This window comes from Anabrus simplex, chromosome 1, assembly GCF_040414725.1.
Source record: "Anabrus simplex isolate iqAnaSimp1 chromosome 1, ASM4041472v1, whole genome shotgun sequence".
NCBI lineage: Eukaryota > Metazoa > Arthropoda > Insecta > Orthoptera > Tettigoniidae > Anabrus > Anabrus simplex.
Window position 1 is genome coordinate 629,185,230 of NC_090265.1, and position 12,802 is coordinate 629,198,031.

Genomic DNA, 12,802 nt, shown 5'->3' on the forward strand with positions numbered 1-12,802 from the left:
TATTGGAAGCATTGTAGATGCCTTCAAGGTTGCCATCTAATCTTGTGATCTCATAAGCACCGTTGTCCAAAGATCTAGCAATCCTGAAAGGTCCAATGTACAAGGGGCAAAATTTCGCATAGATTCTCAATTCCGGACGAGACATCGCCGGTTTGCGAATTAACACCTTGTCTCCCACTTGCAAGGGTGGTCTGAATTTTCGATTCCTATTTCTCCGCTGTCTGGTATCTGCAGCGTTTCTCAATTTTCCCAGGGCCTTAACGATTCTTGCTTCTTGACCGATGGCTGCATCAGGCGGAGCAGGAAGAATAGCATCCCACGGGCGATGAGGAATATGCCCATGATGCACCAACATCGGAATATCTCCGGTAGATTCGTGGACAGTGGAATTGACTATTTTCTGCATCACTGGAAGTACTTCAATCCATCTCCAGTGTTCCTGCTGGCAGTAAACCCGACAGAATCTGGCAATTTCTCTCATCAATCGCTCAGCAGGGTTGGCTTCGGGATGACGAATGGAATTCATTATATGATGAATCTCCAACTCTTCTATCGCCGCCTGGAATTCTGCAGACGTAAACTGGCTTCCATGATCTGTTAGTAGAAACGTAGGTTTCCCCATCTCAGGGAAGACATTCCTGCGGAGTCTCCTTAAAATATTTCCAGTGTTTGCCTTCTGGATAGGTAACAACATTGTGAATTTTGAAAAGACATCAACAATAACTAAGACGTGCTTCTTACCCCTGGCCGCCTTTGGAAGTGGGCCGTACAGATCAAGCGCCATCACCTCCCGTGGCTCCTCCGGAATGATAAGCCTCGGATATTCCCTCATAAGGTAATTGTTTGGTTTAATCCGTTGGCACAAGTCACAGGTTCTTATGGTCTTTCTTATATCATTACGGAGGTATTCCCAGATGAACCTTTCCTTAATTACACTAGCCACTTTGTCTACTCCATCAAGTCCTGTGATGAAGTGGCAATGCCAGATGATGTCTTCCCGAAGTTTAGCCGGGGCATAAATCCTTTTAGCAGTCTTGGTTGTATTAGTGTACTTGTAGAGTAAGTTGTTGTCCCAAGAAAAAGATTGGGCTGCCTGCTCGATCCGTGCATAGTCTGGATCATGTTGTGGAATAGATCCTTTACAGAAGCTAATTATTTCTCTTAGCCTGTGATCTCTCCGCTGGGCTTTGGCTAGATATCGAAGTTTTCTCAGAAATTCTTCGTCATCACTCTTAGTGACTGAAATTGGACAAGCTACGGCCGCATCGGAAGGATTCCGACTGAGAGCATCGGCTAATACGTTGTTCTTTCCAGATCGATGCACAATAGAGACATTGAATTGTTGGATGAATAATGCCCATCTGGTGACTCGTTCATTCGTAAGGTCGGAAGACAGAATGAAGGTAAGTGCCTTGTGGTCCGTGCAAATGGTGATTGGAAACCCAAAGAAAACCTTTTTCCAATACAAAAGCGAATATACAATCGCGAGGGCTTCTAGCTCCGTAATGGTGTATGACTCTTCATGTGTCCTAAGCTTCCGACTCACAAATGAAATGAACAACTTGACATCGGGCCTATTAGGGTCGACTTGGTAAAGAACGGCTCCAATTCCTATCTTACTGGCGTCACATGCAATATGGAAAGGCCACTCGTAATTAGGATAGCAGAGCTGCACATTATTTCTGAGCATCCTTTTAGTAGCATTAAAGGATTGCTCACATTCAGTAGTCCACTTCCAGCGCTTGTTTTTCTTCAGTAATTCCTGGAGAGGCGCTACAGTTTCTGTGTACTGAGGGCAATGTTGCGAAAAGAATTGACAAAGTCCCAGGAATTGCCGAACTTGCTTAATCCTGCAAGGCCTAGGAAAATCCGCAATGCATTGAATTTTGGCAGGATTTGGGCGGATGCACTCCCCGCTAATGACATGCCCAAGAAAAAGAACTTCCGTCTTGAAAAATTGACTTTTCTTCAAATTAATTTTAAAGTTCTTTTCTCTCAATTCCTTAAGTACAGTGTGTACATCTTCCAAATGCTGCTCCCATGTATCAGATGCTATCAAGATATCGTCGACATAAATAGTGGCGATGGCCTTTACTTTATCAGATAACTGGCTTTCCAACACTCTTATTAAAACGGCTCCCGAGTTCTTAATGCCAAAGGGCAACCGGTTGAAGACATATAATATATTGTCGAAGATAAATCCAGTGAAGAGACGGCTATGTTCATCCAGTACAATATGGAAGTACGATGATGTCATGTCCATACCTGAAAAATATTTCTTTCCATAAAATCGCTTAATGACATCTTTAAGCGGAGGAGGGTGGTCATATTCAAGGACCAGTCGGTCATTCAAGGCACGAGCGTCCAAACACAAACGTAGATTGCCATCGGGTTTCCTTACTATGGTAAGTGGATTAATATAGGGCGTAACGCATTTTGAGATAATTCCGTCAGCCTCCATCTGACGAATCGGTGTCCTGGTTTCATCCATGTACTTCTCGGGCACTGGATATGGTTTGCGTTTATAAGGCGAAGCATCCTTGACGTTGAAGTGGTGCTTAAAATTCTTAATTTCTCCGGGCTTCTCATCAAAGACGTCCGGATAAGCCTGATAGATTTCTTCCTCCGCCGCTGCTATGTCAGGGTGGTAATCTGGGGCTTCAGTTACACTGGAGATGTATGTGAGAAAATCGGGCCCTTTGTCATTTAAAATTTCATCAATGGGTCCCTCTTCATCGGGATCTCCTTCTTCTGACACGGGTCCCTTTTCTTCCTCGGGATCACCCTCTTCTTTCAGTACCTGGTCGACTGGGGCGGCATCGCCAATCACACCATCGACTTGTGTACAGGGTAAATCAATCCCTTGAAGCCTAAAATCTTCACCATCCACCAGCTGCAACTCTACAGATCCAATCCTACATAGATGAATGGTGTTGGCAGAGTAGTCAATAGTAGCCTTATATTTAGACAAAATGTCTGAACCCAAGATAAGGTTGAATTTCATAGGCGAAACTATCAGGAAGACATGTTCACACACTTCCTCATTAATGGTGAACTCAAGGAATACTTGCTGCTTGCATTTGATATTCCGGTCAGGAATAATGCCCTTGATCTTCACTTGTGCAACTGGCAAAATCAGAAGATCACATTTATCCTTAATCAATGTTATCAGTTTGTCAGAAATTAGTGACACTTGCGCTCCCGAATCCACTAATGATGATACTTGGAATCCCCCTATGGTAATACTAATTATGGGTAAACTTCGTTGGACATGTTGACGAATAGGTAACTCGTCCTCAAACACTAAGTCATCATCGATATGCCAATAATTTATTATGTCTACGTGAAATGACCCGACCTCCTCATTTTCACGCAATCTTATTTTTGAAAAAATTAAGTTTTTTTGGTAACAGCACCTGTGGATTCTGGATTTTGACCAAAGGTGTTGTTTCTCCTATGATATTCTTGATATTCAAGAGAAGTCGCTCCAGGTTGTTGACCCTCTTGTTTCATCTGATGGAGGTAGTCCTGTGTTTCCTTCCATCGTTTGTGCAAGTCCGAATTATTTGAGTCTCTACTCTCTTGTTTTTTCTTGTTTTAACCAAGTAGGTTTGGTTTGGTATGGCATCTGGCCACGGTATGGGCGTTTCCTAAACCCTCTATACCGCGTAGGTGATGATTGAGTATCCCTTTCTTCCTTTCTACCTTTCGTTCTGGACTTTGTTGTGGTTGTTCAGAAGCATTAATCTGAACTGGATGAGCAGCTATGTCCTTACTCTTGCTCGGTTTCAAAGTACCCTGTGCATGAGCAGTATCAAGACGTCGTAATACAGCATCGAATTGATCCAAGTTCTGAATGTTCGCAGCTACTAGGATCTCTTGAACGTGAGAAGGGTATTGTAATGTAATAACCTGAATAAGTTCCTTCTCAGGCAGAGGAGGATCTAAATACTGCATCTTCTTCAACTGAGATAATAAAAAGTCTGCGTATCGAGAGGTGTTAATGGAGGTGTTATACCTTCTCGAATATAGTTGAAATTTGATAAGGTGTTGAGTTTCTGCGTTCCAAAAACATTCAATTAAAGCTTTCTCAAAGTCAGAGTTCGTCTTGAAATTGGATTTGAATACGGAATACCAAGAAAGAGCTTTGCCTTCAAGTAATCGGGCAACTGTTCTTAGCTTTCTATCCTCGCTAATCTTATGTTCTTGAAAATATTCCGCTACATTAATCAGAGACTCTTTAGCAGTATAATCTTCTTTACCGGAGAAGTTAGGAGGTTTTCCTCTTGGATTTTAACGATAGTTGTCTGGTATGACGTTCCTTCAACTCCTTCCATCGAACTACAAATAGGTCTGGAAGTATCTCGAGATTCAAGATTAACGACCTTAGTGGCTAGTTGTTCGAGATTATTTTTAACATCTCCCAACTGGAGTTGGACTATTCCTTCGACTTGTTTGACATCGTTCTTCAATTCAGTTTTAAGTTCACCAACATCTTTACAAATACGACTAATTTGTGTGGTCGTATTATCGGCTTGCTGCGTGAATCGTTTGTCAAACTCGCCCTGCTTAGCTTTTAATAAAGCAACTTCGTTTCCAACTCTGGACATGTCATTCTTAACCGTGTCCCGAAGAGTATCTTGGACAGAAACAATTTTAGCCTGCATTTGCGAAAGCTGACCATGTGACTCTTGAAATTCGGCCTTGAATTCCTCAATATCCCGTGAAAGCTGTTGAACGGAAGGTACAACCTTTTTCTCATCTCCTCGATGTTACGAGTAAGCTGAGAATTAATTTCCGTAAATCGGTCATCAATTTTCTTATTGGACTCAGAGAATCTTTCTTCTATTCTAACACTTGCTTGGTCGAAACGTGATTCTAATTTCGTGTTCATATCAGTAAATTGGGAATGAACCACGTCATGTAAACGCTTATCTAACCTCCCATCAGCTTCCACTAACCGCCTATCTAGGTTGGCATTAGATTCTGCTATATTATTTAAGCGTCTATCTAGGTTGGCATTTGATTCTGCTAAATTATTTAACTTAGCATTTGATTCAGCTAAGCGCCTATCTAGGTTGGCATTAGATTTAACATTTGCTTGGGCTAAGTTATTTAAACGTTGGTCTACATTGGCAAGATTAGCATTAGTTTGAACATTAGCCTCAGCCAAGCTAGAAATATTAGTATTAGTTTGAACATTAGCTTCAGCCAAGCTAGAAAGATTAGTATTAGTTTCGGTAAGACGTCGCTCTAAGTTAGCACAAGTTGAAGTAAGCCTAGTCTCTAAATTGGCATGAGCCTCACTCATATTAAGCCTAAGGGATCCAATTGCTGCTAGTATATTTTCCATGTTTAGAGCAATGTAAATATTTCAAAATGTGACACATAGAAAATTTCAAATGGAAATTGCAATATCAGTGGCTTTAAAAGTTCAAAAGCACTCAGTTCATCATATATCAACACATAGAAATCAACCATATGACAAAGAACACATAAAACACAAATTATTTGCCACGTCCATTGCATAAGTTTCACTTTGTAAACAAAAAAAGAAGAACACCAAGTCCAGGGTGTTGTGATTGTCTATTAATTGATAGCACTGTTAACCTAGCTATCGAGCCCAACGTGTAGGGTGCCACGTATATTACCCTCCTCTCTGCACCGGTAAAAGAGCCCGACTCTCAGATTATATTTTAAAGTATGCAAGTATATAGTTCTCAGGGCAAAAACTGGGTGACTAGTAGCTAGGGCTCGGTACAGGAGGTAGGGTCCTATCTACAAGAAAACTTTGACTTTGACTGAACATGAGTTTATACATATAAGACATGAAATTGCACATCACCTCCAGGTAGATATAAGTTGTCTTCCACATAGTCCTATAATATGGCTCGGATTCTCCAGTTCACCAAGCCGAGCAGGTTGGAACACGTTCCAGAAGATTCCAGGGACTCCGTACAGAAGCAGCTGGACTGTCTGGGTTGGTAGAAGGTAGAGATGCCTCGAACTTTCGAGGCCCAGGTTGAACCCCGATGATCCTGGTGATGTTGCAGATAATCATTTACGCCCTCAGTCCAATGTGACTGAGAGGGTTGATGTCTCCAAGGTCACTCGCAGTACTGATAAATTTGAGTTCATAAAAACCTTGGGTGATTAACCTATTAGCGAAGTCACTGGTTATTATTCGTCAAGACTTTCAAAATTTAACACTCGTAAAATGATATGTCTCTGTATACGAGGATTATGAGTACTTTCAAAGTTCACCACTAGCAAAGTCCTCATCTCTGAATAAATACTGGCAAAAATAACACAAGTCCCTTCTCATGAAACTATGACCAAATTTAAAGTTCATCACTGGCGAAGGTACAAGTCTTTGAATGAACACGGACGAAAAACACAAGTCCATCCACATGAATAAATTTACAGTCTATCACTGGCGAAATTTATAAGTCTTTGAATCAACACTGGCGAATGTACAAGTCTTTGAGTGAACATGTACGAAAAACACAAGTCAATCCACATGAATAAATTCACAGTCTATCACTGGCAAAATTTATAAGTCTTTGAATCAACACTGGCGAATGTACAAGTCTTTGAGTGAACATGTACGAAAAACACAAGTTTATTAGAGGAATGAGTCTTTTAACACTCGCAAATATTGCAGGTTCAATTTATGAAGAATTCGTCCTTTAAAATACGTAAATAATACAAGTCCAATTATGAATTTAACACACGTAAATAATACAAGTCCATTTCATGAATAATTGGAAAAATTCCAATCTCGAACACCCGTAAATATTGTAAGTTCAATTATGAAGACTTAGAAAAAGTTCTTTAACACTCGAAATATTGCAAGTCCACTTGAGAATACTTGGAAGAATTCGTTCTCTCACACTCGAAGAAAAATACAAGTTCACTTTATGAATACTTAGAAAATTACAGAGTTCCCGTCGGGACTGTCACTACACGACGATAGTAGCAGCGAGAGTATCCACGCTGACTACTCAGCTGTAACTGAGTGAACAGGCTACAGTGGGCCCACCTTTTATTCGATCCGGGACGTCTACGTCATAATACGGCTTGACTGAATATCTCCTGAATCCCTCGATGGATTTACTTCAAACTCGAACATTGCGATGTTCAGGTGATCCTAAACAAGATGACATATCGCTCAAGCCGCTAGCGTAATTATTACGGGAGTTACAAAATTTTCCCCGTCGAACAATCTGGAAGATGTGACGTGGAATCTAGAATATACGAGTCCAGGCTGGGAACACGTGCTGTGACGGGCGGGCGGTCTAACTAGCCCCTGTGGCTACGTCACAGCTCACAGCTGTCCTTCACTCGTTTGCTTGCCCCGCTGACGGTAAACAAACCAGGCGTTCTCATAACATTACGCGTAATAATTAAATGTCATTTATACTCAAAAAATACTCATGTACATGTCGTAACCGGTACAGTACCATTACACTCGCCGAGAGTAACTTCGAAACTGAATACGTGAATTTAAGATACATACCTGTAGCTTTTTTGTGACGTTACTAAAGAAGACTAAAGAACTTGTGTATTAAAGCAGTACACTCATATGCCGAGGTTCGATGGTGGTGTAATGATGAGCATAGTTGCCTTCGAAACAGGTGATCCGTTTTCGATCCCCGGCTATCAAATTTTTTTAAGATATTTGGTACTGTTACTCTCGCCTAGAGTAACTTCGAAACTGAACACGTTACTTTATGATACATACCTCTAGCTTTCTGTTGACGTCTGTAACGTGCTCCTGCCATAACCCGTCGATCTACGTTCTATATGCTTCTCGAAACATCGTCTCATCTACGGCTCCATGTACTCTGCAATATCTACATTTCTACTGGACTATATGCTTTCTACTTTTATTATTATCTATGTATTAATGGTTTATACATATTTGTTGTTCACCCGTCTCTTCCTTCCCGTGTCTCACTACATACTGACTGCCACTCTGTGTTTACATTCTATGGTCTACGTCATCTGCTACGTCACCCAAAACTTCTCGACTTTACTGGGCTTCGTTTGTTGGCGTATATAATGCACTGCCGTGCACGTCTCAGCCAGGTTTTTTTTAAAGGACGAGCTGACTGCCGAAGTGAAAGGACGTACGTGCCTCTCGCTGCGCTCTCTCTCTCCTTGCCAGGCATTCAGTACTTCTCAAGTGCTAACCAGGCAGCTGTACTTATTAGTACTGTACCGGGCGGTACACCTCCACTCCGCTAATTTAAAATGTGCGCCTGTTGAAACTCCTCTGCTGGAGGAAGTCTGAACTTTATTGACGGTATTAATTTTCTACCTTCTCAGAAGATGTCACTACCTGTAAATTTTGGAGTTTTAGAACTGTGTCATTTTTGATGTGTTTTTGTTTCGCTTGAAGTAAGAAGTGTGAACTTTCTCTTCTAGAGGACACTACTGAAGATCTACAATAGTGCAACCTAGTGCGGAGTCAAAGAACTATTTTGTTGGAGAAAATTTAATTTCAAGAGTTTGTTCTTTGTTAAATTTCTTTCTGTCCTTGTTTAAGTTGGCAATATTTACCCCTTTCTTCCCCTTGTTATGAATGTATCCAATCCCGGAATTCTTCTATTAATTTCTGACCAATCTGGAGTATCTTCCCCCAACTTGTATCGATTGCGGGGTCCTAGCCAATAAAATAATTGTGGGCGGGTGTTTTCATTCCCCTAACGCCTAGAACCTTCCACGAGAGGTTATAAACTGCTGATTTTTGGGTCTCCGGGCCACTTTTGTTCCATCTATCAGTGTGTTAAGTACATAGCAGGGGGCGGGAAGCGCCTCTTTCTTCGGCAGCGGTCAACAACAAGGTAATGGCCGATTAATAACTTCTTTCTTTGCTAGCTCAGCAGTTTAACTTTCGGGGCGGGTTCTAAGCGTTCAACCATGTAACCTTTTCCTAAAATGTAAAAACAACTGGTATCTATTCTATTTTCAAACGACATATCGGGATAGAGAGTGCTTAACCCTCTCGAGCTCCCACTCACATCGTTTTGAGGTGAACTTATTTTTCTCAACCAATTCTTCCGTAATATAACATAAATTGCTATTAAGTCACCTCTGTAGTATGGGATTAGCCCTTGTATTAACGGCCTAGTGCCAAGTAGGTCTTAAGCAAAGTGTATTGGGAGTGCAAGTTCGCCTCCTCTCAAATTGTATTTTAGAGGTCACGCATTAACCTTCTTGTCATTTAACAGACCTCAGTAGGTTGGGTATTTTACCCCTGTGTATATGTCCTTTGAGGACAGCTTAAAGGTGGAGTTCGGAGTGGCCTATGATAGGCTTGTATTTTAGGGGGAAGTTACCCTTTCTTGAAAATTGTGTTTCTGCCTCAAGGAGGCTTTTGGGGGTAATTGGAAGCAAATGTTTCTGGCATGTTTGGGGGTTTTCGGCCCCTTTGTTGTATGGTGTTCATTGTAAGGTTGGGCTCATTGCTCAAGAATTATGTTTCTGACTTTTGAAGCCCCAAATGGGGTACCTTTGTAAATGTATTATTTTCAATCGTGTTTTGGCTACTAAGTACCTGTTCTATTTGTTGTTACCTAATTTTGAAAAGAAAATATAACCCTGTTAAATTTTAAAATTAATTTCACTTTAGTAGCTTGAGACCTATTCACCACCCAGCACCTTCTTTCATGCTTAACTACCACAAAAACACGGTAACAAGTACGACTTCGGAAGAGCATTTGTCTGAGCTGAGCACTTCTCAGTGCTCGCTCTTTCTCTTTCAGAGTTTATTACAGGAGGACCAGGGTGGACAACCAGGCGGATACGATGACGACCGAAGAACGGACGGTGGCGATCGGGCTCCTGCTCCCGAGATCTCTTCACCGACATGACACCGACACCGGAGAGCAACCCGGAGCCGCAGACGCTGGAACCTGTGCCGGAGACCCCGGCACACGAGCCGTGGACAACCTGGTTGTCCACCATGGCCGTCGAGAGCTTCCTAACAGGAGGCCTCATTATCCGGCATCACGACCAGGAACGGATGCGCGACGCAGAGAGGGAGCTTTCTTCTCTGTTCCAGGTCATCCGTCTACCAGGGAGGGACGGAGTGCCGGGGATGAACACCGGCGCAGTCAGGGCCGCGACGGAGACCAGGGAGACGCCGAGGAGGCTAAGGAATAGGGCGGTTAACACCGACCTAGTCCTGGCCACCCAGCCGGCGACCAGCGACGCCACCGCGGAGGTGGGGCATGGCGCCCTCTGGCGCCGCGACTGTGCGACTTCAGTGGAGAAGGACGCCCCCTGGCGTTCTGAGGCTGCTGTCCAGGGCCAGCCTGCCAGCACGTCTAGCGAGCTGCAGACCTCGATGTGCGCCCCACAGGACAGGGAACGCAGTCAAGCGTTAGCACCGACCGACGCCGCCGCCGCCGCCAGCCAGGAGAAGGAAGAAGACGGCGACGCAGCGGAGCCACCAGCTACCCTGGGGTCACCAGGCCGGGAGGAGGGTCACCAGGACGAGGCCACTTCCCCTGCCGAGAAGACACGCCCGGGAAGAAGAAGAAGACGACGACGCCGGACCACGAAGCAGAAGGCGACGCCGGCCCACCAGGAGAGGGCCGCCCAGCCGCAACCCAAGACTGCTCCCAGGACAGCAGTCAACCGAGGAGCCAATCAGGAGAGTACCTCAGCGGGTAGCGGCAGTCAGGTGAGAGCAAAACGTCCCCCTCAGCAGCTTTTGCAGTGTTTCCGTTGTCTGAGGTGGGGCCACCGTCAGGTCAGCTGTGGGCTCGAGGTGAGGTGCAACTGCTGTGGTGGTCATCACCACTACACGGCCTGCGCAACACTTAAGGAGGCGCCGGTGTGCGCCAATTGCACGGGGGGGCCACCCGGCCTCCCACCGCAGTTGCCCAGTCTACAGGGCCATGGCGCGGGCAGAGAGGAAGGAGGCCCGGCGCCATGACCCACTCCCTTCCAGGAGGCCCCCGCCTCGGCGGGCTTGGCCTCATTCTCCGGGATTGGAGACTGGGTACGAGGTACCCCAAGGAGGTGGAGCTGTGCGACAGGCCCTACTGGTACTCGACGCATGGCTCCGCAGCCGGCAAGGACCGTGCTAGTCATAGCAGTGCCCAGACGATGGAACGGCGAGGAATGGGTTTACGTTCTGTGCATGTTACCTGTACCTAACTAACACAACCTCTGGTCTTCTTCCAGCCCACATCCTTGCATGTGCTATAAAAAGATGTCAGGTTTTACATGTAGGCTCTCTCTTCTTTCTGCCTATGTGATTTTTCCCTGACCCTTCAATACCACACCTTAACAATTTCCAACCAACACAAACTTTGCCGTGGTAGCGAGTCTGACTCGGAAACCGGCATATACTCCTTGTATCACTTCCCACTCTACCCAGCTATCTCTTTTCTTCTTAGAATCTAATAGCATGTCGGAGGCCATGTAGATTGAGTCGATGGTCACGGCGGGGGAGCGGGATACGGGGGCCCCCCGTATAAAAAAAGAAAAAGAAAGGAAAAAAGAAAAGTCTCAGCCAGGGACGAGCTGACAGTCGTAGTGAAAGGACGTACGTGCCTCTCGCTGCGCTTTCTCTCTCCTTGCCAGGCGCTCTGTACTTTTCAAGTATCAGCCAGCCACTTGTACTTATTAGTACATCTTCGAAGGAGCATTTGTCTAAGCTGAGCACTTCTCAGTGCTCGCTTTTCTCTTTCAGGATTTTATTTCAGGATGACCACGGCGAACTTCAGAGACGCTCCCTATGGCATGGCGTTGGCGAAAGGAGTTATCTACAAGGGAGGCCGCTTCTACCCAACGCGGCAATGGATGTAGGACCACCCCGAACCGAAGACACCGTCCTCACCGAAGGAGCAGGACGCGTCGCAGACCGCGGTGGAGACGGAGCCGCACAGGGAGGGGTTCAACCCCCCTGATGGCTTTTTCTCTGAGGGCTACACCGATCCGGTGTACGAGGCCCTGCTCGTCTACTACAAGCCAAGTCGCCCTGTTCATTCCGAACGTGCCCTAGTCCTGGACAGAGTGCGGCGCCCCCTACTGGGAGGCAGGAGGCTCCCGACGACCATGTCCGTGGAGAGCTTTCTACCAGGAGGCCTCATCATAAGGCATCACGACCAGGAGCGGATACACGACGTGGAGATGGAGCTCTCTACTCTGTTTCAGGTAGTCCGACTGACTTGGAAGAACGGCGTGCCAGGGACGAACGCCGGCGCCCTCAGGAGGAATGCTGAGCCGGAGACCAGGGAGGCCATCACCCAGACGCCGAGGAGGCTAAGGCATAGGGCGGTTAACACCGACCTAGTCCAAGCCACTCAGCCGGAGACCAGCGACGCCACTACGGAGGTGGAGCATGCCGCCCCCTGGCGCCGCGACTGTGCGACCCAGGCTGAGCGGCTTGGAACTGCGAAGTGGACGCAGACCGCTCCTCCAAGGGCCACCTCCTCGAAGTGGTCGCAGACCCAGGCCTACCAGGAAGGGCCTGTCACCCGGGTGCAATCCAGGAAGGCGCCCCTGATGGCGGATGGTAGCACAGCAGTGGAAAAGGACGCCCCATGGCGTTCGGAGGCTGCTACCCAGGCCCAGCCTACCATCGTGTCTTTCGAGCTGCAGACCTCGATGTGCGCGCCCCAGGACCGGGAACGTAGTCGAGTGTTAGCACCGACCGACGCCGCTGCAGCCAACCGGGAGAAGGAGGAAGACGGCGACGCAGCGGAGCCATCAGCTACCCTGGGATCACCAGGCCGGGAGGAGGGCCACCAGGACGAGGCCTCTTCCCCTGCCGAGAAGACAC